At 36.6% G+C, this 26,699-nt stretch overlaps 1 protein-coding gene, 1 long non-coding RNA gene and 1 other non-coding gene across 10 annotated transcripts in view; 2 read left to right on the top strand and 1 right to left on the bottom strand.

Annotated features, from left to right (window-relative positions):
- Positions 1–598: 598 nt before the first annotated feature.
- LOC118892187 lies at positions 599–7,767 on the bottom strand. Its single transcript, XR_005019252.1, has 3 exons — positions 7,675–7,767; positions 7,217–7,278; positions 599–810 (listed from the first exon to the last, which is right to left on the bottom strand). It is a non-coding gene; the product is annotated as an uncharacterized LOC118892187 (long non-coding RNA).
- Positions 7,768–8,343: 576 nt separating this feature from the next.
- Positions 8,344–26,699, top strand: part of MEF2C (myocyte enhancer factor 2C) — a 164,492-nt gene continuing 146,136 nt past the window's right edge. For 5 of the 8 annotated variants that reach the window (XM_036846481.1, XM_036846478.1, XM_036846483.1 and 2 more), the window contains exons 1-2: positions 8,344–8,568; positions 24,968–25,054. The gene's annotated coding sequence lies outside the window, so the exon portion shown is untranslated. Of the gene's footprint in view, positions 8,569–11,000; positions 11,034–24,967; positions 25,055–26,699 lie in introns of all 8 variants that reach the window. The other 3 variants (XM_036846479.1, XM_036846468.1, XM_036846467.1) reach the window with 2 other exon arrangements.
- On the top strand, positions 14,669–14,775 carry LOC118893750. Its single transcript, XR_005019591.1, has one exon. It is a non-coding gene; the product is annotated as a U6 spliceosomal RNA (small nuclear RNA).

The raw sequence follows: 26,699 nt of genomic DNA, 5'->3' as shown, positions 1-26,699 counted from the left end.
AACAGTATTACAGAACCAGACTCACATGGTACAATCTTAAGGTTGTAGGAAAAGTACACAACATGTGGAATGTTACGTAACTTTGAGTCCTTATAATAAATACATTAAAAAAAAATAAGAATAAGTAATAATTTTCTAAGATATACAGAGATAGGATAGGATACAGAAAAGATCATGGTCTTATAAAAATCAGGACTACCCAGTTGGCACAAATTACCAGAAAATGAGAAAGAAATATTCTAAGTCAGCTGTATCATTGACATGGTCTGGTTTGTTTTCATAAATGGTTTTAAAGGATTTAGCACACAAATAACAAGTTTTTATTTCAGAAAATCAAAATTAATAAAATGTCAAAATAAAAAGTAGTACACAACTGGACACCACAAAAAAAGAAGAGAAAAATTCTCAGGATCTGATCAATAATAAACTCTCTGTTAAATCTAAAATGTATTATTTCTATCTTAGCAAAATTTGAAATAAAACGGATCAAGACCCCACCGCTTCATCAATTTTTTTAAAAAAAGAAGAATGAGTTCAAAAGATAGACCTAAATGTGAATTTCACAAAGTAGACATAGGCAATTTCATATCGGCTGCTATGTTCATAAAGGTAAATGACACAAACAAAGCTGTCTAATCATACACCTTGAGACTCTATTTCAGGGAGACTCAGATTGGATTAAAAAGTCTACGGATGTTTGCTACCCAGTGAATATTCCAGTAACACACACAGGTACAGACTCAGACACCCTCCTTAGTCCAAGGGCAACTCCAAGGAGGTCTTCCTCACACTGAGAGGAGGGGTGAGTTTCTGGAACAACAAGAACAACAACAGATAACATCAAAATATTTCCAGCTTATACACTGTAAGCCCACCTAGTCATGGATTTGTGAAATACAGACACAGTCTAATAAAATTCTAAGACAACTGAGCTGTCACAATGTGACAAGAGTATAAATTCACATTGAATGGCTTTTCTAGTGCTTCCTACTAAATATGAATAGAACCAAAATATGTCTCCCAACATATCAGAAACAATATATATATTCTACTTAGTTTCAAGGGGGAAAAACTTTTATAACTTAAGAATACTCAAAATATGTGACAATCTGTCACTGAATTAAAATACATTACAGTAACAAGTGACAATGTATGTACAAAACCCACTGCAGCTCTGTGTTCGTCCTCACACACAACGGCTAGTTCTAAACAGGTCAGAGTAAAGCTCTGGCTGACGGGGGTTGATGGCAGGACAGGACCTGAGATGAGCCAAAACTGTGTGTAATCCAAAACTCACTGATACTTAAATTTGGAATAGGTCTTTGAACTTACATCTGAACATGTCGTGAGAACATGAGACTCCTGTTACTGTTACCGTATAGAGGCTCATCCTTATAAAATGTTTGCCTTGTACTGTGACGATATTTTACTGAGGCCTTAACGAGTAGGGCACATCGCTCTGTGCGGTAAGGGTGGAGGAGGGTTACTCACAAGCCTCCTGCAAGTCCATTACCACTAACACATGCCTCTCAAATAGAAGCAGGGCCTGACTGGGAAGTTGTAGGAGACAAAGGAGCAGCAGAGACATTGCCTCTGGACTTGGGAATAAGGTACTCCTCCATACATATACCCCATAGTACTTTCCATTAACTGAGTATTATTACAATGTATTGTAACTGGCTATTTCGTTCCTTGTATCTTCCACGAAATTGCAAGATTTTTAAGAAAAACCATTTGATTTTGAAATAATTAAAAATTCACAAAAAGGTGCAAAGAAATGTCCTGTGCCTGTGCTGTGTACCCTTCCCCCAGCCCCTCTCCCCACTCCCAGTGTTAACATCTTGCATAACTACAATAGCAAAACCAGGTAATTAACATTGGTACAATCCATAAAGCTTATTCAGATTTCACCAGTTATGCATGCACTTATTTGTATGTGTGTGTATATGTGTGTAGCTGTATGCAACTTTATCACATGTGTAGCTTTGAGTAACCACTTCCACAATCAAGACACTGAACTGTGCCATCACCACAGACTCCCAGTGCTACCCTTTCAGGTCCACACCTACTCCCTCCCCTCCCCTCTCACCCCTGGCAACCACTAATCTGTCCTCCATCTCTGTAATTATGTTATTTTATGAATGTTATATATATGGAAACAAGCAATAATATATCTGTTTGAGGTAAACTCTTTTCATGCAGCACAATTTCCTTGAGGTTCATCCAAGTTGTTGCCCATAGCAATAGTTGATTACTAGTTATTGCTAAGTAGTATTACATACTATGGATATATCACTGTCTGTTTAACCATTCATCCATTACGGACATTTAGGTATTTCCAGTTTGGGGCTATTAACTAATACAGTTGTTATCAATATTCATGTACAAGTTTCAGTGTGAAAATAAATGGCAAGATTTTTAAGGGGATAGGTTGTGTCATATTCATCACTGTACCTCCAACACTTTATAGAACACACAGTAGGTACTCAAAATACTTGCTGAAGGAATGAATGAAAGAACCACAAAATTGCCTCTAAATGGCAGGAAATAAAACAGAGCTCATCTTGTGGAAAAAACATAATTAGTTGGGAGGGAAAATATCAGCAAGAGGTCCTGGAAGTTGCACAGACAGTTTAAAGACTTTAGCAGTGTTCCAAAGTACACATACACACACACACACACACACATACACACACTTCAATTCCAACATTTTTCACTTTGTTTCAAGTATTGAGCTTCATGTTAAGATAGTGTTTGAATTAATAAGCTATGGTTAAACTTTTTTAAGAAACAATTGGAGAGACTTCCTATCCAGCCAAGATGAATTAAGAGGGGCTGGATGTACCCTCCTTCCTAAAACAACAACAACCACCAAACTCTGACAAACTATATGAAACAGTGATTTTTAAGACACAGGACATCGGGCAACAAAGAACAGTTATCCCTGAGAGATGAGGAGACAAGGAGGTGAATCTTACGAATGTCCTGCTTACTGTCTTGAGGGTTTCTTGGCAGTGGCACAGGGAGGGTAACTCAAGGGACACAAACTCCCCGAGTTGAGGAAACAGAACTGAAGGCATGGCAGAACAGGGTGGCTACAGTTCACAGGTCAGAGCACGTGGCAGAGAGCTGCTGCACAGAGAAAGCTCTCCTAAGATCTGCAAAGAGTCCCACTCGGGAGTTTAGCAGAGTATTGATCTGGGCAAATGTGTGAGGAAACTACCCGAGGCTGGGTATTCCTAACCCTAAGGAATAAATGGATCTAAGCAATGATCAATACCTGCTAACAGCTCAAGTATAGAGAGAGAACCAGTAGTTTTGCCCAGCCTTCTCCAAATGAATCTGGTCAGGTTCCTAGTCTTAATTACCAACTAACAGGATAGACATGGGACAGAGGAGCTTATTAAACAACTCCACAGGAATGCATCAGCAAATACAAACTATGGAAAGCTCTACAAGCACAATCCAGTTTTCTCAACAAATAAGGAAAAATAAATACACTGAGGGGGAAACCTATAGATTAAAAGAGATGAGAAATATCAACCAATTGCGAAGTATGGATCTTATACGTATTGTTTCAAACAGTACAAAGTAATTATAAAAAATTTTGAGGCAATTGGAAAAACTTGAATATTGATTGTACCTATTTGACAACAATAAGAAATATTGACTTTTTCAGTGTGGTTTATTTTTTAGATGTGGCTCATTTTCTCAATTTAAAAAAAAGTCCTAATCTTTTAAAGATACCTACTGAAATATTAAAGGATGAAGTGATGTCATGTCTGGGATTGGCTTCAAAATAATTTGGGATGCGGTGAGAGGTGGTAAGGGGATATGATGAAATAAAGTTGCCTACAAGACAATAATTGTTGAAGGTAGGTGTAACTGTATGCAAGTTCATACCGTTCTCTCTACTTTTAAATATGTTTGGAATTTTCATATAACAAATTTAGATAAATAAACTTAAAAACACACAAATAAATACATAATTGAGGTGGTAGTTAAGGACTCAGAGGTCACAGTCTGAATGAAAACAATTTCTCAGACACAGAGAGATCAGAGACGATATTTTACAAGGACACTGAAGACTGTGATTTGTCGGATTTCCTTACTGGAGGACCATGTGTTCTCCACACAGAACACTGTCTCTTAAGCAAGGGTAGACCTTCTCTCTGAAAACCTGACAGTATACAAGTGGTTGACTATATAAGACACCAAAAGATATCAAAGGAGACCAAAAAACTGGGTCTATAAATGTGACTGTTACTTCTTCCTGTTCTTTCAATAAGGTGAGGTGTGTGAGAAGTCTAATAGAGTATGTTGACTGCTGTCCTTCCTACAGCATCCTTGCAACAGAGCTCATTCCATTCAGTTTGGCCATTCCCGTGTCTCCCGTTTGCTTAACAACTCCACTTACTGCTCACACTTTTTAGTTTCTGGGTTTTGAGGTGAGGGGAAAGGAATCTTTGGAGATGTCCAAAATTCTTTCTCAAGTCAAATAATTCATTAGAAAGTATGTTTTATCTACAAACTGTTTTTCTTTTTCTTTTTTTTTTTTTTGACGGTAGGAGGGATATTTTGAGTAGCTTGTCCAAGGTTCTGCCAAAAGAAATCTCCTCTCTCTTCTTACCTTATCTGAATCCTACCCTCCAAAAGGATATGCCCGAGTCCAATAAAGGGAGCTCCTAAGAGGATGAGTGTTATATCTTCCATTTAAAAAAATTCCTCATGGTCTATAGTTCAATATCCTACAAATAACCAATATGCTACATATACGCAAGAAATGAGTTGATTTACTGATTTTTTTTAAATGTAATTTTTAAATTCTCAGTATTTTAGGTAATTATTCTGTCTATAATACTACTGTAGTACTATTATTAAAATTATCATGTATCCTAATGTTCATCTTCATTAAATGTCTGAAAAGGCCCTGGGAACAGATTTAAAACCTGATGTGTGCTTTGGGAGCAGAATCAACTTTGGGGGATCAAGGCCAGTGAGCATTTGTGTAGGCTGGTTACATTTTGGGAAATATTTGCAAGGATGTATTGCAGAAATTGTAAGTGAACTTTTCAAAATATTTATCACCACAGTTGGAACTTTTATTAAAGTGTTTTTCTTTTTAGACACAGTCTTGTTTACAATGGCCATTTTAAAAGTTGCTAGTCTGAGCTTATAAAACAATATTATAATGTCTTCCCATCAACTGTATTAAAAACACTTATCTTTGGGAAATGTTATAAAAAATTTCATTACAATGATAATTTAAATATTAAAGCAAATATAAAAAATGATATTGTGTGATAGAATACCAAAGGATTAAAAATTCTTTGCGAGAGAGTATTTTAATTTCTGATAAAAGCAAAATATAGTACAGTAACCACTAGTCACATATGGCCTATGTAAATTTAAAGTAATTAAATTTAAATAAAATTTAAAATTCAGTTTCTCCATTGCACAAGCCAATTTCAAGTGCTCAACAGACACATGTGGCCACTGGTTACCATACTGGACAGTGCAGATAGAGAACATGTCCATCATCACAGAAAGTTCTATTGAATAATGATGGTCTTTGTTAGAGAGGCCACTACTGATGAACTGATGTGCATATATCAATTTATTTCTATTGTCATTTTCTCTTTGGTATAGGAGGTTGAATTAAACCTATCAAATTTAAATGATTTTTCTGGAAAATCTATATTCTAATGTAAATATTTAAAACTGTGCCACAGGCACTGCAGTGTAGATTTTCTTTTTCCTCTCGCTATAAGGAGAATGGAATTTTTTTAAATTCCATTTCCTCAAGATAAGGAATTATAACATTAGCTAGTTTTCCCTATTTGCATTTTCTTTCTTTATAATGATCTATTCTAACCATGCACTGCTTCCGAGTTTACCCAGCAATTGCCACCAATTACCTTTATTTTGTGGAAAGGAATTCCTAGTTTAGAGGGCAGTACTTCAGGCCTCCAACTCCACACTTTTGAAGTTTGTAACTAGCACAAAAAAAAAAAAAAAAAAAAAACCCTCACAGCCTAGCCAGGTTCTCCGACCAGGTGAAGGGTATGTCTAATTTAGCAGAGAAACTGTGAGTGAGATCATCTCTGTCCTTCATGCTTAGCAAGGAACCAGGCTGCGGAGCAAAGTCAGAAATACAACAGTAACAAAAGTAAATACAAATAATATGAAAAACTCCCAGACCACAGGGCTAAACCAGCTGCATTTAAATGCAACTGCTGAAAACCTTGATGAAAAGTAATATGTCTGTGTTTAAAAGACTAGTTAAACCACATAGCTGACGCAAATGGTAAAAAAGATCTATAATTACATGAGTATACTTTTAAGTATTTCATTAAAAAGTAAACTATAATGAATAATCATTTAGCATTGAAAATAATTTGATTTTAAAAGTAGAAAGGTCAAATATGAAAAACATAATAAAGTCCAGGTAAAGAAATACTTGAAAGAACAATCCAATTATTTTAGAAATGGATCTTTCTCCAGAATAGCATATTGTTTCGAAACTAAATTTCCATAGTAGATTCCATAGTTCCTGAAAATTAATTAGAGCCTTGAAATTAGCTATAGAAATGTACCTTAGCTTGGGGACAAAAAAAAAAGAAAGAATGAATGAAAATAATATGCCAACCTCCCAAACCGTTCTGCCAACAGATTTTTGCATTTTAGAAATTACACTTGCTTTCAAGATTCTTTGGGTCATTTAAATACTTAACCTCATCTCTTTGCTCACTTGCTCACTCCCCAAGCAAGTCTAAAACCAAATAAATTGCTATAAATGTTTACCAAGAAAGTATTATTTTCCAAGTCATTTTTCTTAATTTTTGAAATTTAAAAAGTTTTATTACAATTAGGTAACTACTCCTGGCACAAGGCCTCTGAAACATTGTTTCTCAGACACTAATGGGTCTTGGAAAAGTTTGAAACTCTTAATTCATTAAGACTTTGAGTAGCTGTTTTGTACCTAAGAATGAGAATTGATGGAGAAGTTTGGGACTACACACATAATTTTATCAAATATGATGAAAACGTAAGGGTTTTGTTATGATGCATGTAACAATCAAGAACCTGCTTCTTTTTAGCAAGCTCCTAAAAAGTACCTCCCATATAATTATTAAATAAAAACACTCACTTATTCAGTACTCAGCTAGCTTTTAAACTCTGAATAAGAGAAGTACACAGTGAGAGAGGTACTTACATGGTTTCCTTGGATACTGGATGATGCCATTCAGGTCTATGTTTTTATCTGAAAGTGGGGCCCTGTGGAGAAATTAGGCTTGGTGAGTGGCTGTTTACACATAGCAAGTAAATAAGAACTTTGTTTATTTTACAAAGCACTTTTGATTTTGACCCAGATTTCTTCTTCTCATCACACCCAACCCTGGTAAACGGCAATAAAAATATGGTAGAACAGGTACTTTGCACAACTCTTTTTAACACCACTTAAGAAATCATAATTAATAAAGCAAAAGCTCCGAATGCCATGGCTAAACACATTACTCCTTGGGCTGCTTTATATATCTTGACTACTATATTTATGTCAGATGTATCAATGAACACTGCCTGCCTCTCTCTTTTCCTTCAAGAGGAATTGCTCTCAAAGTGTCAATAAGGAAATTACTCTAAAAAATTCACATAAATGATAAATGTCCTTACCGTAATCAAAGAGTAAGAGAACTCTAGCTTTAGCCCACTCCTAAACACCCAAGTTTCCACAGACATTAGCTGCCATTTTAAATGTCGTAGTGGGATCCCCGATTCCCAATCGTTTAAGTGCTATGAGCATACAATTTTGACATTCAGTCTCTCAGAACTACATGCTTTCTAATTTTGGTAGCATGATTAATCCCCCCTATGTGATGAGTTTTAACCTTCTAATATTTCTTTGGATCAAAAAGAACAAATGAGCTACAGCAAAGAATGGCAACTAACTTTAATGCTTAACACAATTTAATAACCTGAAATGAAGTAAATGTGTGTTATGCTTCCATTAAAAAGTTTCCAGCCACAATTAATCGAACAAAAACTCGTCTTCTTCCAAGATTTTTCTTGGAAATGTAATTTTAAAGTCTGTGTGAAATAAGAACCTTACTTTTTACCATATGAAAGCAATCTCATTTTTCAGGAATGATTTTTGGATAGACTTCCGATTTGATATTTTCCATTTGAACTAGCAGCAAAGGGGCTAGTAAGGGGGGAGGAGAGGAAAGCAATTCTGTGTTCTTTTGCCAGCACTGACAAAGGTCTGGTTGTCAGTGATACCTTTACAGCTAAATTTACTCCAGAGTGACAGGAACAGGTGCACCTCGGCCTGCCAGACACTTGTGCACAGGGATCACGCATCTTACGGCTTGACGATCAAGGGGGGAAAGCCTGGGTCCTCATAGAAAAGGAGAGGAGGCAAAGGAAGCCCAAACTGGGGGGTTTCTCTTCAAAGCCAGCTGGTCTGGCTTTATTCTACAGGAATTTTTTTACCTGTCAGAGTTTGGACAACAAAGCCCTCAGCAGGTGCTGACGGGTACAACTTCCTGGAGAAGCAGAAAGGCGCTGGTGAGTTTCAATTGCCAAAATATATTTTTTAATCTCTAAAAGTTGATTTTGTTATCTTGGAAGAGGCACTGCTGAGGTACCTACATTCAGAAAGCTGATGAGACCACTGGAATCAGAGCCAACTAACTCAACAGTGGGTTTTCCTGGTGTAGAAAGTAGGGCTGTTACCATTTGACAATTTTTTAGAGTGAAAAAAAAAAAAAAAGTTTTTTTTTAAAGAAAATACTTCATATTTTAAATGTTGGTCTCTTTCATTACTATCTTCAGTATCTGAAAGATGAAGAATTAATTATATATATGATACTAGGCTATTCAAATAAATACACAAATATCATTTCGTCTTTTTATCTAATTCTGTCATAATCTACTCATTCTAAATAAAATGTTATTTTTCAATATATCTCCAAGTAAAAATGTGAAATGGTACATGCTCTTTTCAAAAGTTTCATGGGCTAGAATTTTTTATGCATACATGTGACAGGAATATGATTAGAGAGAATATGAAATTAATTTTATTTTTAATACAATTTTAAAACATGTATTGCACAGAATATTTAATAATTAGAAGTGGCAACATTTTCTCATTACAAAGAGTTTCTTCAGAGAAAAATCTTCAGAATAAACAATCAACACACTACTAAAGCATGTTTTTATGTCACTGATTTCCAAAATTAGTACATTTATATAATTGGTATTTTTATTTTGTGAATTCAAAAGTCTAGGCAAAAATATTTTTTTCAGAATAGGATTTTAATTAATGCAAAATATGGAAAAATGAGACCACATGTTAGGACATATTTTTAAGAAGTGATTCTATTTCAAGGACTCATTCTTTTAACTATGCTTCACAGCATTTCTCTACAAATTGTTGTATTATAGCAAATTGAAAACATTTAAGCAAGTAGGGAGCTTAAAGCTAGGGACTATACATAGTAAACATATGAAACCATTTTAATAACCAAAATCCATATTCACAAGTAACACGGACTAATGAATGTAAAGGATGCGCAGCATACCTTGATTGAGAATGCTATAAATTATTATGCATAAAATCAATTTTCTGGGCTGTGGGGGGCAAAACTGGTGCTTAAGAAGAGAAATGTTCCTACCAATATAAATTAACACTATGAGGCAATTGTTTTATTCGGACAATCCCATAAATAATTTTCAATCTACATGCTTAACACATTGTCGCATAGTGGGAAAATAATAAGATCTGATTTTTTTTAATGACCACTGTTATCTAAAACAACTTTTGTATCAGTGATGACACAGATATGTCACAAATTTATATGTATCATACTCTTTCAGACTAACCTAATTGCTGTTTAAAATTATGAAATATTTGTGGTTTAAAAAGTTACCAGAAATTATCCACCCCACCAAAAAAATCTAATATTTTTAAAACACAATCTTATCTACATTTTAATGAAACCATATTTTGAAACCTCAAAACTCAAATCTGATTTTCATTAAAATTATGACATGTAGAATATGGTTCAGAAGATTAAAGCATATTTTATTTTTTAAAAAGGAGTGTACTTATTGTGGTTTCAAACTATTTTTATGTGATATTTTGTCATCTTTGTCATATTGATTCTGGCACCTGAGTAACCATGGTCACTGAAATTTTTAGATAACTTCATTAGTCTCTTAAAGAATGAATATGTATTCCACGCAGTTCATAATTTTTTTTATTTACCTGGTCTGTTAAATACTATATTCTGAAAGAATCAAAGTACTCGATTTTAAAGATGACTAAGTACTGCAAAACTGAACATACACTTTTAAGTCAACTTCGAAATTACATTTGTTAAGTTTTTGTGTGCAATACAATTGGCTATAATTATAAATACTGTTTGTCATTAACACTAAGTATAAACAATACAAAAGCTTCTTCCAAATTATTTTTTATGACTCTTGTGAATTATTTAAGTGTGACTGAACCTATTAGAAACAATGTTAGGTATAGCCCAAATATTTCTAAATAACTAAAATTTATAATTTTAACCCTGCCCTAAATTGTTGACTTAATCTAAAATTCTATGATATTTTCTTTTACTTATGAGAAAAAGCTTTAACTCCTAGTTCGACATGCAACTACATGTTTGTCCTTTCTGATAAACTTTCAACTTTCAACGCCCACAATGTATGGGAATGGTTTCTTCTAATAAGCCTTAGTTAGAAAGTTGGCTTAAAGTTGCAATGACTAAAAGTTTAATTGTAAGACACATGCACTTTAAGCATGATTTGCAATACATCTTCATATCTTAAGGACAGCTTATAGTGGAGAAAAATTAATTATTCTCCCCTTTCAGAAAGACATTTGAAAACCATTTTGTTTACCTTGTATATTCATAGGGAAAATCTTGGTTCTCCCGGCAACTAACGTCAATAAATTTTATTCTGAATATCAATCTATTTAATTTCAGGACAAAGAAGTTTCCAGCTAAAATGGTTTACTTGTAAGTATTTAAAGAAACACAAATATTTTGGCAGCTTTATATGTATCTCCTCATTGACCAGCCACCTGACTGACAGCTGTCAACTGTCTGTGGGCCAAATGTAACCCAGTAAAGATAAAAATTACATATTACTCATCCCTGTTGATAATACCTGGTGCCAGTAGGTTTTCAAATAGGAATAACTAGACTGTAGATATAAAGAGGTAAAAGAGGAATCATTTTAATTGCCTACCATGCCTCCTTTGTCACTAACTTGTTTCCCCTTCTTTTTCTTATTATCCCATTTCTCTCAATGTCCATATATCACACCTACAAAGAGTTAATTTCCTTAAGGAAACTTCAGATGTAAGTAACAAGTATGTGTCCATGAAAATACTAAGCAGCCAGGTAATAATGGCCACACATTTCTTTCAATCAAATCTCCTTTTAAGCTCATGGAATCTTTGAAAGAGTCTTTGAAGCTTTCAACTACTCATTTTAAAGAAAATGAAACAGAAGCACAAAAATGATATTTACCCAAGGTCACCAACCTGAGGATGTAGATGTAGACTTGGATCTGTCTCACAACTTCATGATTTTTTTTTCTGTTAGACTTAAAACATGTGGACTGTAAAACTATAAGTAAAAAAGAGCACATGGAAAATTAATGTGAGTTACATTTCTTTGGAGAACCATTTTCAGTTACCAAATTTAATACCTCACTAGAGAGATACAATTTTATCAGAGCATATTAAAATGTAGTTTTAACAAAGAGCAAAAATACGTTAAAATATCTATGGTATAAATTCTTTTTTAGTTTCTCTTTACCATTTAAACTGATTTCCAAACTGAAAATATTTATGGTGTATATGAAGTAGCAGAAATAAAATATAATCAATGGCAACATATATGTTTAGAAGATGAATGCAGAAATGAAAAGTCTGGTTGAAATTTATTTTATATATTAGGGGATAATTAAAAATACCAAATATACCAAAGTATAAGCATATGTATAATACTGAAGTGCAGAATATATTAAACCTTCACATAACTGACTCAACAACTAACTAGCTTGTGTATGTATGTGTGTTAATTACTAAACCTCTCTGGACCCCAGAGGCTTCATCAGCAAGTGTTTCCTAACAGCTAAGAAATTCTATAACTCAATAATCCTGTATTAATATAAGTATCTGATACTTATTCATATAATTATTAATTATATTAATAAAAATTTATATTGCTATAATTTTTTGATAATGTTGCACAACACACTGATTCAAGGTCATGAAAATATATTCGAATTTTTTCTGACCCTTCAGAAAAGAAATTGTTTAGGAGATACCTACCACGTTCTGAATTTAAAGTAATTTATATTAACCCTGGGCTTTGGAGAAAAATTTGCCTTTGAGAAGTGTCTGCTTAAAATCCAGACTTGGAAATGAATTTTTTTAAAAAGGAGTGGGGAGCTTAAAACATTGATATAGGATACGGGAGGAAAATGTGGGCAGGGTTTCCCTGCAAGGAATTCATCTAAAATAATCTCCAACAGCTCTATGATACCATTTAGCAACTAAATTATATATCTAAATTTACAAATGAATTTGCTTATTCTATTACATTTAGTCCAAATCAACATTAGTCATTAATCAGCAAACCATTTAACAATATGCAATAACAGTATGCAAATCAATTGCAAGCAAAATAATCAGTACAATAATATCCATTTCTAACAACTGGGAAAGACAGGGGTGTCATAGCAAAATATGCAAAATCACAAGACTTTCAAATAAATTCAATCATCTCCCTGCATCTCAAAGGGGTGTTAGTGAAACTGAATGACTTTTCCCTCATCTGCCTTTGAAGGATCATAAATGTTTTCCCCTTAGAGCTGAAGACTGCTGTCCAAAGAGCACCAGAGCAGAAGTAGGCAGCTAAACTGCAGTCTCTGTTTCACTACTTAAGTCATTTTGTAACTGGAAACAACTCCTGTAACCTCTGTGAGGCTACTGAATAGATGAGACTCTTTGCTGGGCTGTGTGTAAATCATAGGAAAGGAAGTTTTAGTTATCCAATAGAAGGGGTTTCCTCTGCTGGGTGTGAAGTCCCAAAAGGATTCTAGGACATACTGGTGGGATTCTGCCTGCAATGGCATGCCCTGCCCTCTCCCTATTGCTGTAAGTAGCCCACCATGTCAGCATTCCAAATACTTAAAACACCAGTATTAACCTATGAAATCAGCAGGCAAAACAAAATCACTTTGTAATACACTACTGTCCGGCTGGCCATATTTTTCCCACTTGGGTAAATGGAACATGAAAGGTCTTAGCCTCAAAATGATAATATCACTCATAGCTTTGAACTTTTCAGTGTATTCTATAAGGCTGAGTTGACACAAAGGACTTAAAGGTCATTTAATGTTTTCAGTTTTATGAAATGGGAGACTTTAAAAATTTTTTCATTGAAGTATAGTTGACTTACAATGTTGTGTTACAAGTGTACAACAAAGTGATTCAGTTATACATACATATATATTCTTTTTCAGATTCTTTTCCATTATAAGTTATTACAAGATATTGAACATAGTTCCCTGTGCTATACAGTAGGGAGACTTTTTTAACCAAAAAAACATTCACTACACTCACTGCTGTAAGCCAGCATGTGAATATGTTTGTTCGCGTCAGAAAAACATTGGTACAAGAAACAGGCGTGGCAGAGAACCCCTAATCTGAAGTGTTATAAATATCTGGATCCAAGAGAGGTTAATGGAAGCAGCTGGGTATGGAGAGAGGTTCAAAGGCTGGGAGTGTGGATCCCTGTGTTGCCTGGGATGCCTGTGTTGTAAAGGCCCCTCATGCCTAGTAATTACTCGGCAGACAGAGGTAATTACAAGGACATAAGGAACATTTGTATTGATTGAACGCCTCTTTCGTGAAAAGTCACATTTCTTAAGTGATCAAGAACAACGCTAGTTCTGGGTTTAGGGAGTCTAGGCTCACAGCAGCTGGCAGTCACTGAAGCATGCACGTGTTTGTAGGCTAGTTGTCACTAAAGGTAGAGGTTCCTGGATCCAAAGCTCATTTTACAGGTTTTGCCGAGATTCTGGAATCCAAGGAGCATATTCCACCCAAGAAAAGATAAGCACTACCCCTTAGATAAGTGAAGATGAAGAAGTGAACAGAAATTTAAGAGAATTAGGCCCTCACACTGTTTAGTTTTCTAATTACCATGGGCAGAGTAGATGTGACACACGTCTTTTTTTTTGCTTGTTTATAATATGAACCAAGACAGGCAATGGAAAGATTCGTACCATTTTGAACTCTCATTCTTACTATTTTGAAAGGCATTCACTAACTTAAAAGCTCCATAAAACTTGTTAAGATAAGTTGGGAGAACAGGAACGAATAATGGAGAAAAGGGAAGGTTATGGCATTAGGACTTCACAGATTTTACGCTTACCCTTACATTAAGGCAGTGGCTTGCAAAGAAAACGTACATTAAGAGACAGCGGAGGAGCTAGTTAAAATGCAGATTCCTGCGGCTGAGGCTCAGCGGGCCTGCAGTGGGGGCCAGAAATCTGGGCACTCTGATAAACTGTTCTCTGTGCTCGATTGTTCAGTCCTCACTAGAGCCTTCTCTTCTTTAAGAGGGCAGTTCTGGTGCTCGCTTCGGCAGCACATATACTAAAATTGGAACGATACAGAGAAGATTAGCATGGCCCCTGCGCAAGGATGACACGCAAATTCGTGAAGCGTTCCATATTTTTAGGGAACAAAACTGAGTTATTTGTGGTGAGGTGGATGGACCTAGAGACTGTTATACAGAGTTGAAGTAAGTCAGAAAGAGAAAAACAAATACCGTATGCTAACACATATATATGGAATGTAAAAAAAAAAAAAAAAAGGTCATGAAGAACCTAGGGGCAAGACGGGAATAAAGACGCAGACCTACTAGAGAATGGACTTGAGGACACAGGGAGGGGGAAGGGTAAGCTGGGACGAAGTAAGAGAGTGGCATGGACATATATACACTACCAAATGTAAAATAGATAGCTAGTGGGAAGCAGCTGCATAGCACAGGGAGATCAGCTCGGTGCTTTGTGACCACCTGGAGGGGTGGGATAGGGAGGGTGGGAGGGAGACGCAAGAGGGAGGCGATATGGGGATATATGTATATGTATATGTACAGCTGATTCACTTTGTTATAAAGCAGAAACTAACACACCATTGTAAAGCAATTATACTCCAATAAAGATGTTAAAAAAAAAAGATGTCAGTTCTGCTCTACAGTAGCAAGAAAACTAGAAACTAGGGATCTCAGGTCCTGAAAGATCAAAGCGAACATGTGGATACAGCTACAGATGTTATATGTCCACTGTTACTTACTGTCTGATATAATTGTGCTTAAGTAGTTTATTTATTTTACTTATTTGCATGTGGATTGGCAAATGATAAGGTTCACCCAATACTAGTGATAAGCCAAAAATCATTCTCAAGTTCTACTTAAGTTTCAGGCACTAGATAGTATAGCTTGAAATCTGAAGAATGGCTTGAACTGACGCTTCGGGGAAGTCATGTAAAAACAGCACAGACAGTGCTTATTATAAGTATGTATGCATACACATTCAAGTTTTGGAATACTCAATTAATCATCGCTGACCTATGGAGTTTAAGAGGTTACAGCCTAGTGACAATGTAAGGAAACCACAGGCTTCAGTCTCCCATGTGCAAGTCATTTTTGTGGCCATAGGCTACACAAACTAGAGTCTCACAGCTACATAAGGTAAGGTGAGAATGTATGGATGGATGAACACAAATCCTTCGCAAATACTAGATAAACAAGATAAGCATGTGCTTTATTCACTGTGAGTTAATCACCATTGTAATCAAAGAGTAATTATAGTGATTAATAACAAAAATAATCATAGAAACTCTTCTATGACCATATTGTCTACAGTATACATCATCGATTGTTTAGAAGTAAGCTCCTTTGTTAGTGGTATTTTATTTTGAAGTGATTCAGAGAAATAGAAAAATATTATTAATGAAACCCTATGGTTGTGACACAAAAAAATGTAGCTTTCCAAAGCAATGGAAAAAAATCTGATTAACTGTTAATAACCAGTTGTGTCAGGGGTAGGGGTGCTTTGCTGAGTGTACAACTGAAAATAAAAGATTTACAGCTGAAAGTAAAGAGATGGAGCAGAAAAGATGAAGGAAAGACGAAAGAAGGGGAAGAGGAAGGAAATGGAAAAAATGGGAGTAAATCTATTGATGAGCTATTTAACTATTTCTGAAGGGGTCAAAAGGAACAGAAAAATTGCAGAATGTTTCTTATGCATCCCTCTTTAAGTAGCGTTCAAAATTATTTACTTAGAATCATATTTCTTCATTTCTGAATAAAGTGATTCCATTTGATATGGATGCTCTATATTTACAGGTTTAATGCCTTGTATACAAGGTTGGGAAATATTTATGTGCCCCATCTTTGCACATAGGAAGATGCTTTATCAGTGATTTCACGGAGGAGATAAAGGACAGAATGCATTTTTCCCTCCAAGCTTGTATCTCTCCCCAACCCTTCCAAATTCTTCCCTCATCCAGGTAGCAACACTATTCTCATCACAGGGTTCTTATACCCCCTTCAAGATGTTTCTGGAAGAATAATCACTAATTACACCTCTGGTAGCTTTTGGAGTGGGGACAGAAGGGAGTGCACACAGAGTGAGACCAAGTGACAACACAGTAGGCTGTGGCCCATGGGACCTGCAGTAACTGTGTGCCTCCTATGCAAAGAGGGAACAGAAAAGGTGACCAGAACAACAGGTACTAAAGAGCACCAATTTTTTTTAAAATAATAAGTAGACAACTTTTCAAGGATCAGGATATTTTGCTGATAGAGAACACGTTTTCCAATCCCAACCTTTTCAAGAACAATGAAATTTCTTCCTCAAGTAAGAGCCAGGCTTCCCACTGATTTGCACCCAGGACATACCTATGTCAGCAAATGAAATGGCAGCGGGCAGGAGGGAGCTGAGACATACCGAGAGTCTCCTCCCCAAAGCATCTCCTGACCAACACAGCAGGGAATTTGTGGAATCTGTGTGTAATCACAGATACTCCTTTGGATTATAAACTTCTTTTCAGAAAACTTTTGAAGAGAAGTTCATTTAAAGGAGTAACACACTTCTACTGCATCACTAAGTAAATGGGGTTGGAGTGCCTGTCTCCTCTGGTAGAACACAGTCCAAGAGAATTCTGGAACATAAAGAGACTTCTGAGGAAGGAAAGGACCTAGTGGGTCACATCAGGGAAAGGCCGTGCTCAGTAAAGAGCTATTATTGATTTTAAGAATTGCTGCTGGGTGAGTGGAGCATACCAGAGTGAAAGGAGGACAAGCTGAAGGTGAGTAGAGGGAAGATGGTGACACAAAGGCAAACCTCAGCAGCCTTACCACGCAGATAATGTTGATTTGAAAGGACTTAAAAACTCAGATTTAATAGGAAGCCACTAATTCTACATTCATGTTAAGTTTCCTTAAATTTAAGAGTAAGATTATGTAATCAATAAGCAATTTAGAAGATGTCTGATGTAGCCTTATTCTGGGCAAATGGATATATAATTATTTTCATAAGTCTGATAAAATCAAATATGAATACAAAAAAAAATTCTCCGAGAAGAATATTATATGGAACACTGACGAGGATAATATAAATTGGTCACCCCAAAACATAAGACTTCTTGATATAATGTATATTGGTTTGATCAACATACTGTCATAAATGTTTTATATTTATTTCAAATAAGAAATGCTCTAATATGAAATAAAACTGCTTTGAAACACGAAAGCTGATAGAAAAGAAGTCAGCTTCTAAAATTTGTTAGATAACTGACATTGAGATGTTTTTCAAGAATATGTGATAGCCCTCGAAAATGAAATAGTATAATGATAGCTAACATTTATTGAGCATTTTCTACACGCCAAGCACTAAGCGGCTACAGAAATACAATTTCATGTCCTCTTGTCAGCAAAATTATCATCCAGGGGAGGTTCCGCCACTTTCCCCATTTTACAATGAGGACATTTAGAAAATTAAGGTCAAACAGTTATTAAGCATCTGAGCCTGGATTTTAACCCAGGGTCTCTGATTTACTCTTTCCTGTCTGTTGTACATTCTCTGAAAAGGTATTTCCCACAATGTTCATACAATGATGCACAACTTTTCATTAGTGAAACTAACTTTTTAAAAAGTGATCAGACCTTTCATGAGTGTTACTCACTAAAATGTCTCCTTGAAGGCTACACCACATTCATATTAGGGACACCCTTGAAATTTCCCTTTTGTATCTGCGATTAGTATCAATTTATGAGGCAGATATCAAATAATCTGCTGCTTTATAATCACATCATAGTTTCTATCAAGCACCTTGTTCATTACATTTGGTTTGGATTTAGTTTCAGCAACAAATTCATCCTTAATGATAATGATTTGCCAACAATCAGACTGTTAAGACTGCAGAGCAAATTCCTAAGGATATTTCTGTTGAGACTTAAATGCAAAGACGTCATTACTGAAATAAGTAAATAACCTCCTAAAGCATCTACCTTGAAGAGGATGACACAGGGTTAGACACATGTTTGTGAAATCTTTTCTGTTGGGGAAAAAATATCGATTATATCATCTCCTGCTCTCATCATCCCTGTAAGTGAGCAAAGTTTATGAGTATAATGAATCAGTATGGCATTGGAGCTAAAGGCATCTATTGGAAACAAACCAACATAGTTCCACATCCTTTGGCACTTAAGAGCTATGTGACCTGGGGCAGGTAATGTTACCTCTCTAAGTTTTAGTTTTAAACCTATATAAAATGGAGAGAACAGTAGTACCCTCTAAAAGGTTGTTGTTTAGATAAAAAGAAATAAAGCTTATAAAGCAGTTAATACAGTATTAATCCAACACTGATTAGTGAGTGGCCATTAAATATTACGCACTTTGAACTTACTTATTTCAACCCACATTCTAGTAAGATAGTGTTATTTTCACACATACACTGCAAATATATTTGTATTAATAATATGAATATTATTTATATAGAAATATTTAGCTACAATTTATTTTAAAAACCTCCTATAAGAAATCAGACCTCTTTGGTTTGGGTCTTTGACCCAATGAACTAGTGTCCACTGGGAAAACAAACTGGTTTTAATCACTGACTTAAATTTTAAAGCTTTATGGCATTTTACTTTTAGTTCTCATCATATTCCAAAATAATTTAGAGAGACTTCATCCCAAATAATGAAAATTAATTCTCTCTCTACCTAGTAAATTAGAATATAGATATAATTATGTATCTCCTTGTTTTTAAATCTAGTGAGTATTGGAAGCATATAAATCTATACGTGATCTTGCCTTCTTGAAAAAATACAATTTTATATTGTTTGGTTTGGTTTAAAATTTTAGCTTATAAATGAAATATTTTAGAAATAATTTTTAAGTTCTCAGCTAAGTAAGAAACGATCATTTGGAAAATTACCTAGAGAGAGGAAACAAGGTAATGTGGTAGCTTTATTCTCTCCTTTCAAGAATCTTTTGTCTTAACTTGGCGTTCTTAGTGAGGAGAGCTAACATGAATACCACATATAAAAGGCTTATTAACGATCTTTGAGTCTGTTTTTTTTCCTGTAGTGCATATTTATACCTATCATGACATCAACAGGAATCATACACATCCCAAGTGGGACTTTATTAAATAAACAAAAAAATGCAAAATGCTATGGTTTCTGTTTTTCAAGAAGTGGCAAACAGTCTCCTAGAAATAGCTGTAAAGTTGATTGTGTGTCCAACACAGAACTACTTCTAGTAGTTCCCCCCTTCCCAGCAGGCCTCTGCTGAGCCCCGTTGCCATAGATGGCCATCAGACATTTGGAATGACATCAGGAGATAATCTGAGCAAGCTCTGCCCTAAAGAATTCAAGCTAGCAGGAGACCAAAGATATCAATGTCTTCTTGGCTGACAACAGCATAAAAAGGTCAACCAGGGTGAAAAAAGGATGGATGTGGAGTTTCCAGAGCCTTTTCAACAACCAAGCAGCTAACAAGTATAAGGAAGCATACCTCAGGAAAACAAATAAATAAATAAAGACAAAGGAAGCCCAAAAGTATCCTAGAGGCACCATTCCTGTGAAAGGGAAATAAGGCAACCTATAGCCACTGAGTCAGGAAATTTTAGTCTTAAAGAGATCTCTATCTCTTGAAGGTGAAACTCACAAACAGATCTCATCCAGAACTAATCCCCACCTCTCTTACAACCTACTTCTCCAACTTTTTCTACTGTGACAGCCCAGTATGGGTGAAGATGGAACTTAATGGTGGAGAAGTAGAAATCCTTTGCAGGAGAATAAGAATGGCTAACTTTTACTGCAGTTTACCACTTTCCTAGCTCTGTGCTTCACACTGAATAGCTCGTTGAATCCTCATAACAAAGTTTTGAGGGTAAGCACTTTATGTTCCACATTTTATCCATGAGGAAACTGAGGCAAAGGGAGGATCAGTAAGTTGTGCATAACCATATGGTTACCACGGGATAGAGCCAACTGGCTTTTGATCACATAGATTCTCCCTAGTCAGACTAGCCTTTCAGTAGTCAGCCATGGAGAGGTTGAGGTTTCTAGCACACTGCAAGCACTTGAAGAATTTAAAAGATTTTCTCTTAGGCTATCAGATTTCAGGGAGAATGGGAAGAATGCTTTCTACCATGAACCACATGCAAATGGTAAATTTGTAAGAGAAATAAGACATTAATTCAAATATGCATCAGCTCAGGAGAAATTCAAGCTTTAAAACACATTTTCTTGTTATTTTTAAAAACTATTTATCATTCATGAGTACTCTTATCTGAACACTTAGGGGTCCTTCACTAAGGGTTAACTTAAAAGCTAATTACCATAAATGGCCAGAATTAATACCAACATTTCACCCCGAAATAGCAATAAGAAATATAGGGGATAATCATGGCAAAACCAACCAACCAACCAAAGCATTGAAGTTAGAAAGTTTGTGCTTTGCCTCTAAATCTGTATGATGTCTGCTGTTGTCTTTCATGTCTCAAATAGTGTAATTTGTAATTAAGTTTTGTTCATGTTATAAACATTTCCAGTCAAATGCCACCCTAGTGATATCTGTATAAGACATAATCAATATATCTGATAACACCTTCATCGAATTTGAGGAAGATTATGCTTTGCTAACAATTCTCACCTTATGTAACACCTTTCCTCCCTGCCCTTAAGAGTGCTTTCAGCTGTTACTTTAAAAGGATAATTCCATTCCCTCAGAATTTTTTAAATAGAAGTACAATGTTATACCAATTAGTCTCTTTAAAACGGCATTATACAAATCCATGGCACTACCAATAATAAATTTTTAGTTTGGGAGATAGCATCATTCCCCATACACCTTATTCTTTATTAAATGGAATTTCTTCCTGGAAGAATACTTAGAAATATTTTTCTCTTGTAAAAGGGTACTGTTGTCTAAAATCTTCTGTCAGGTCACCTTTCTGTAGAGTTAATTTGCTTCACTAACTCCAGGCAACTGCCCTGGGCTGGCACAAAGTGTACTATACCCTGTCAGGTGACCTTATCTTCTTTTCAAATCGATGTCATGATTTGGGGGCACATCTCTTAACTTTCCTTCCTTGTAAAAAATTAGTTACTGCATAAAGTGTTCCCTAAGACCTCTTTCAGCAGGAAGATACTGAAATTCTGACTTTACAACTTTTCACACTACTGCCAAGAAATACAAATGCCAAGAGTGTCCTAAAATTTACTGGTATCATAAAGCAGGTTCTTTCTTTCTTTTTTTAACCATATTCATTTAAAACTCTATAGCAGCACATGCCACCAGAACTCTATGTAATGATGGAAACGTTAAAATTGGGCAGTCAAATAAGGTAGCCACTAGCCGCCTGTGGCTACTGAGCACCTGAAATGTGACTAGTGTATCTGAGGAACTGATTTTAAATTTTATTTAAGTTTATTTAACTCAAAGAACCACAATGCGGCCAGGGACTGCCATATTGGTAGCAGCTGATAGCTTCAAGAACATGACGAGATAAACATTCTACATCTTCGATTTATTCAGCCAGGTACGGCACTACGCCTTTGGAGCACTAATCTTCCCAGAGCTCCATAGACAGAAAAACAGCACAGGCATTTCCACTTCGTGATGGTAATTTGGCAAGAGAGCCCCGTACTGTTCTCACGTGCAAACCAATAAAGAGAGATGGAAGAGGGAAGGAAATTTGGGGGATTTTTTGTGTTTTCTCCCTCGTATCCCATTTCTCCTTGTAGTTTGTGGCCTTTCTCTAGCCAAGATGCGTACATATCCACTGAGGGAGCTTCACTGCTAGAGCCAACGGTTGGTTGCTGGTTTTTTAAAACAGTCCTATGGACCCCCCGAGAGCTTGGGCTAATAAATCCAGCTCGGGAACCCCCGTCCTTTCCTCCCGGTGTGCCAGGTGAGAAAGCAGGCTGGCTGGCGCTGGACCCGGGCGGCGGCCCGACCTGCGCGCACCACCCCCTCGCTCTCCCAGGCTTGCGAAGTGCTGCAGCGGAGCGCTCGGGTCGCCTGTGCCGCCGGCCGCCGACCGCGTGCCAGCGCTTTGTGCACGTGCGTGGGTGGGCTCACTCTGTGCGTGGCTCGGCGCTTGCGCCCAGAGCTGCGGGGTCGTCTTTCGCCAACCGAGGGTAAATATCCTCCAGGTCCCCCCACCAGACCAGTAGGGCACCTCCCCTGACGCTGCCACCGCCCGTTTCCAAAACCCACCCACCACCGTTGCGTCCTCCTCCGTTCCCGGGAGCCCGCCACGCGGCCTCCTTGCCAAGCCACCGGCCGTTTGCCTCCCCCGCCAACCCGCTCCCAAGCGGTGACTTCCCCGCTCTAGACGCCACCCGGTGCACGCCCCGCCGAGACAGCTCGGCCTCCCCTCCGCGCGCCCAGGCCCAGCAGGCCCCCAGAAGGGCCGGAGCCCGCTTCCTCCTCGCCTGGGGCGCTCGCACGTGGCGCACTCACCCCCTACCAGCTGCCTCCGAGCTCTAGACACGCTCCCGGGAGGGAGCCCCCGCTCAGCTCCGTCCGCGCGGGGAAAAGTGGGTGGGGGTAAGTGGAGACCGACACAGAAAGGAGGGTATAGGTGGTGAGAGCGGTGTTAGAGGGGAGGACCGGCAATAATTGGCTGGCTTTGCGGCTGCTGCGCTTCTGCTGAACGCCTAGCCAGCGAGGATTCACTTTCCACACAAATCAACCTGAGGGACTGCTGCTGCCCGCAGTCAATAACTCAGCGGACTGAGCTGCTGAAACCAGAGGCGTCCCGGGTCTGGGTCTTTAAAAGGGGCTGTCCGGACTGAATCCCAGCCTTGTTCTTCCCAGACAAAGGAGTGGGCGCCAAAACGCAGGGCGGTATTTTTAACCCCCATCCCTACCCCGATCCCATGTAAAGATCTTTTAAAATTAAAGGGCACACACATAGAGGTATCTAGAAAAAACAGTTAAAGGGGGAAGTGTGAAAATCCTTTCTTTGAATTGAAGGGTTCTGTGATATTTCAAGAAATGGGTTAGAATCAATGTTCTGAAGAACATTTAACAATTTTGTAAATAAAAGGTAAAGTCTATTAAATTTAGCCATGCATATGGATACTTTTTAAAGAGCTACACATTCGCAAGAAAATTAGTGATCAAGCCTTATTTGGGCATACTGAGCTAGGAAAAGGAAGAAATGTATCATAATTTGTAGTGGCATTTTAAAAAGCTTTAACATAGCTTTCAGACATTATTTCATGAAGATTGCATTTCTGTAAGGTGAAAAGGCCCTGGGAGATGTGTATTATGATTCCTACTTAATAGACTGTAAAACCAAGCAGAGCTGGGAGAATGGTAATTCACCAGGTCACCTAGTACTGACTACCAAGTTGAGACTAACTCACTGTGGGCCTGAGTCTAAAAGACTAAACTCAGCTAACACCCCTAAAATAAAAGTGGCCAAAATTCTTCATTTCTCCTTGACTGTGAAGCAACTTAAAAATAAAAATAAACTTAAGAATGTCAACCCAAATATAGAGGCTTTATAAGTCTTAATGACTCTTGACTATGAAAAGTCTTCTTGCTAATGCAAATGGGAAAATGGTTATTGACCTTCATGGTCTGATATGTCTCAAGGTTGGGAGGACTAGACCATTCTGAAACCAAGGAAAAGTCCATTTGTGTGCGCAAAGTCATTGAAAGCTGGCTTCAAACGGAGACTAGAACACAAGAGCACTTGTCTGTGCTCAGAACAGTTAAACACTCCTTGGAAGAATCAGGTATTATTGGTAATAGAATTCATTAAGTGTACTGAATTGACATCATTAATCCCCAAGTATTAAAATTGGCTTTTAAGCATATAAAAAAGCCCTTTCAGCAACTTTAGTTGCAACTTCAGTATCCCAACTAGACAAATTTTGTTAGCCTGGAATATGATGGATTTGACTTTCTTCCGTACAATTCTTCATCAGATATTAAAATATACAAAAATAAAGGTAAATATAGGATCTTTAGATATGAGATAAAGGATATGATTAAACCTTGGCTTGGAATAACAAATCCATTTTATATTGCAGATTCTCAATCACAAGCAGTCCATATGGTGTATACTGTGCATGGACTGAGGCCGTACCTAAAGAATTTTTGAAATTTAACTATTTGGCACTATTTATATTGCAGGTTATAGGTATTATCACAATTAATGATCATTTTAATTATTTTATATTCAATACACATTCATTTGGTTTAAAATTGGAATTAACATTAATGTTAGTTCAGATTAGAAGTTTTAGAAATAAATTAATCTGAATGTATTTTGAGATCAACATTCTTTAAAAAAATTTTTTTAACTATTTACCTTGTACTTCTGCATTTTAAGGTGCCAAAGAAGAGTTGCAAACTGTGAAGTAACTTCTATGAAGAGATGAAGTGAAGAATGGAAGGCAAATGACTGTATGTGTATGTGGTAAGTGCTTCACGTTTGTTATCACCCATCACAAAGTTAATTCATAAAGGTAAAACTGCCAAACTCTTTGTCATTAGGTATTTATAATGTTAACATGTATAAAACTGATAGAGTCTTGCATAACCATCAGGTGATTTATTATATAGCGATACTACACCACTTTGCTTAAAGCTCTCATGTCACCTTTCAGGGCATACCTTTGCAAGTCTGTTTTACAATTAATCCATTTCAGGGCAAGTTTTGTATGTCATCTCTACTATAACTATAAAAAGATACAACATTTTTTTATGCTCTTGGAATTTGTATCTTTCTACTTTTTATATCAGAACTTATATGTTCAGTTATCATGTTTGTGTTGAAAGTATTCTGGCTGAAGAACAGATACTATACAGTTGAATAATATTGAGGGGTAGATTAATCTATAGACTTGCTTCATTTTAGGGTGGGTTGCTGTGGCAACCGCCCCAGCTTACTTTAGAATAATTTTTTAAAGCTCACTTCAAGAGCTACACCCAGCGTGGGCCAAGCTTAAAAGCAGGCAGACCCAGAGCACAGGTAGACTGCTGATTTAATGTAGGGAAGTAGTAAGAAGTGGAGGGTGGAGTAAGATGATATGCAACCCTGCACAGAAATTAGAAATGAGCTTTCCCTGGAGTTAAATCCTGAGAGTCGTGCTCTCTGTAACTTCTGTGGCACTTTAGTTACATATATTGCTAAACGATTCTTTGGGGGGAAAAAACAAGTTAATATATATTTACATGTTTCATAAAGCACTTATGATACTTATTTAATGAAGGAAATATTTGGTGATTGGGAAGAAAAAAAGCTGGTTTAAATAGTACATCAGTCCCAGACATCATTTTCTCTTACAGGAAGTGTCACCTTTTATTTAACAGGATAGGCCACTAGCTTCCAATTGGCTTAAAGGGTATAAGAATTTTCTACTTTCCAATCATAGAACTGGGATAGATTGGAGAAATCATTTAACGCGTAAGCAAACTGAAGCCCAGAAAGGACACGCTCGTTAGTTAGGCACAAATCTTGAACCGGAGAATCCAGGCCTCCTAACACCTAGTACATGCTTCTCCTGACACCAGAAAATACTCTCATCCTAGCCAAGTACCATTTGGTGGCAAGGATCAGGATGATTTTGGTTTAAATAAAAAAAAATTCAGAAGTATTTAAAGATGAACACAAAGCATGTCTTGGATTAACCACTTTGTGGATTACCAGTGAATAATTTTAAGTCTCAGGTGGCTTTCTTCTAATGTATATTTCTGCACACTTCTGTTCCACTTCAACTATAAAGGCTCATGGGAGGGAAACAAATGCTAATATTAACTTAGGTCACACATAATTAAGAAGCTAAATCTGCTGAGGGGAATATCTTATATTTTAAAAGGCCAACTGTGGTATAATCCAGATCTAAATTATTTTCAAACTATCCACAATGTGGGGTTATACATACATTAGAATGCTTGTATTATCATTGGTAGTTATGGGTTTGTTATAATGTTTATTATTAAATAATTCTTAAAAATGTTAACAGGTAAAACAGTTTTCTTTTTGAAGGAAAATAAAACTAAAGAGTACTGTGGTGAAAGTCATGTATTGCCTATGTCTTATTTGCTCATGTAAAATAAGC

This window comes from Balaenoptera musculus, chromosome 3 (genome assembly GCF_009873245.2).
Source record: "Balaenoptera musculus isolate JJ_BM4_2016_0621 chromosome 3, mBalMus1.pri.v3, whole genome shotgun sequence".
Taxonomy (NCBI): Eukaryota; Metazoa; Chordata; class Mammalia; order Artiodactyla; family Balaenopteridae; genus Balaenoptera; species Balaenoptera musculus.
Note: the sequence above shows the minus strand (reverse complement) of the source record. Positions and strands in the feature narration are given on the sequence as shown.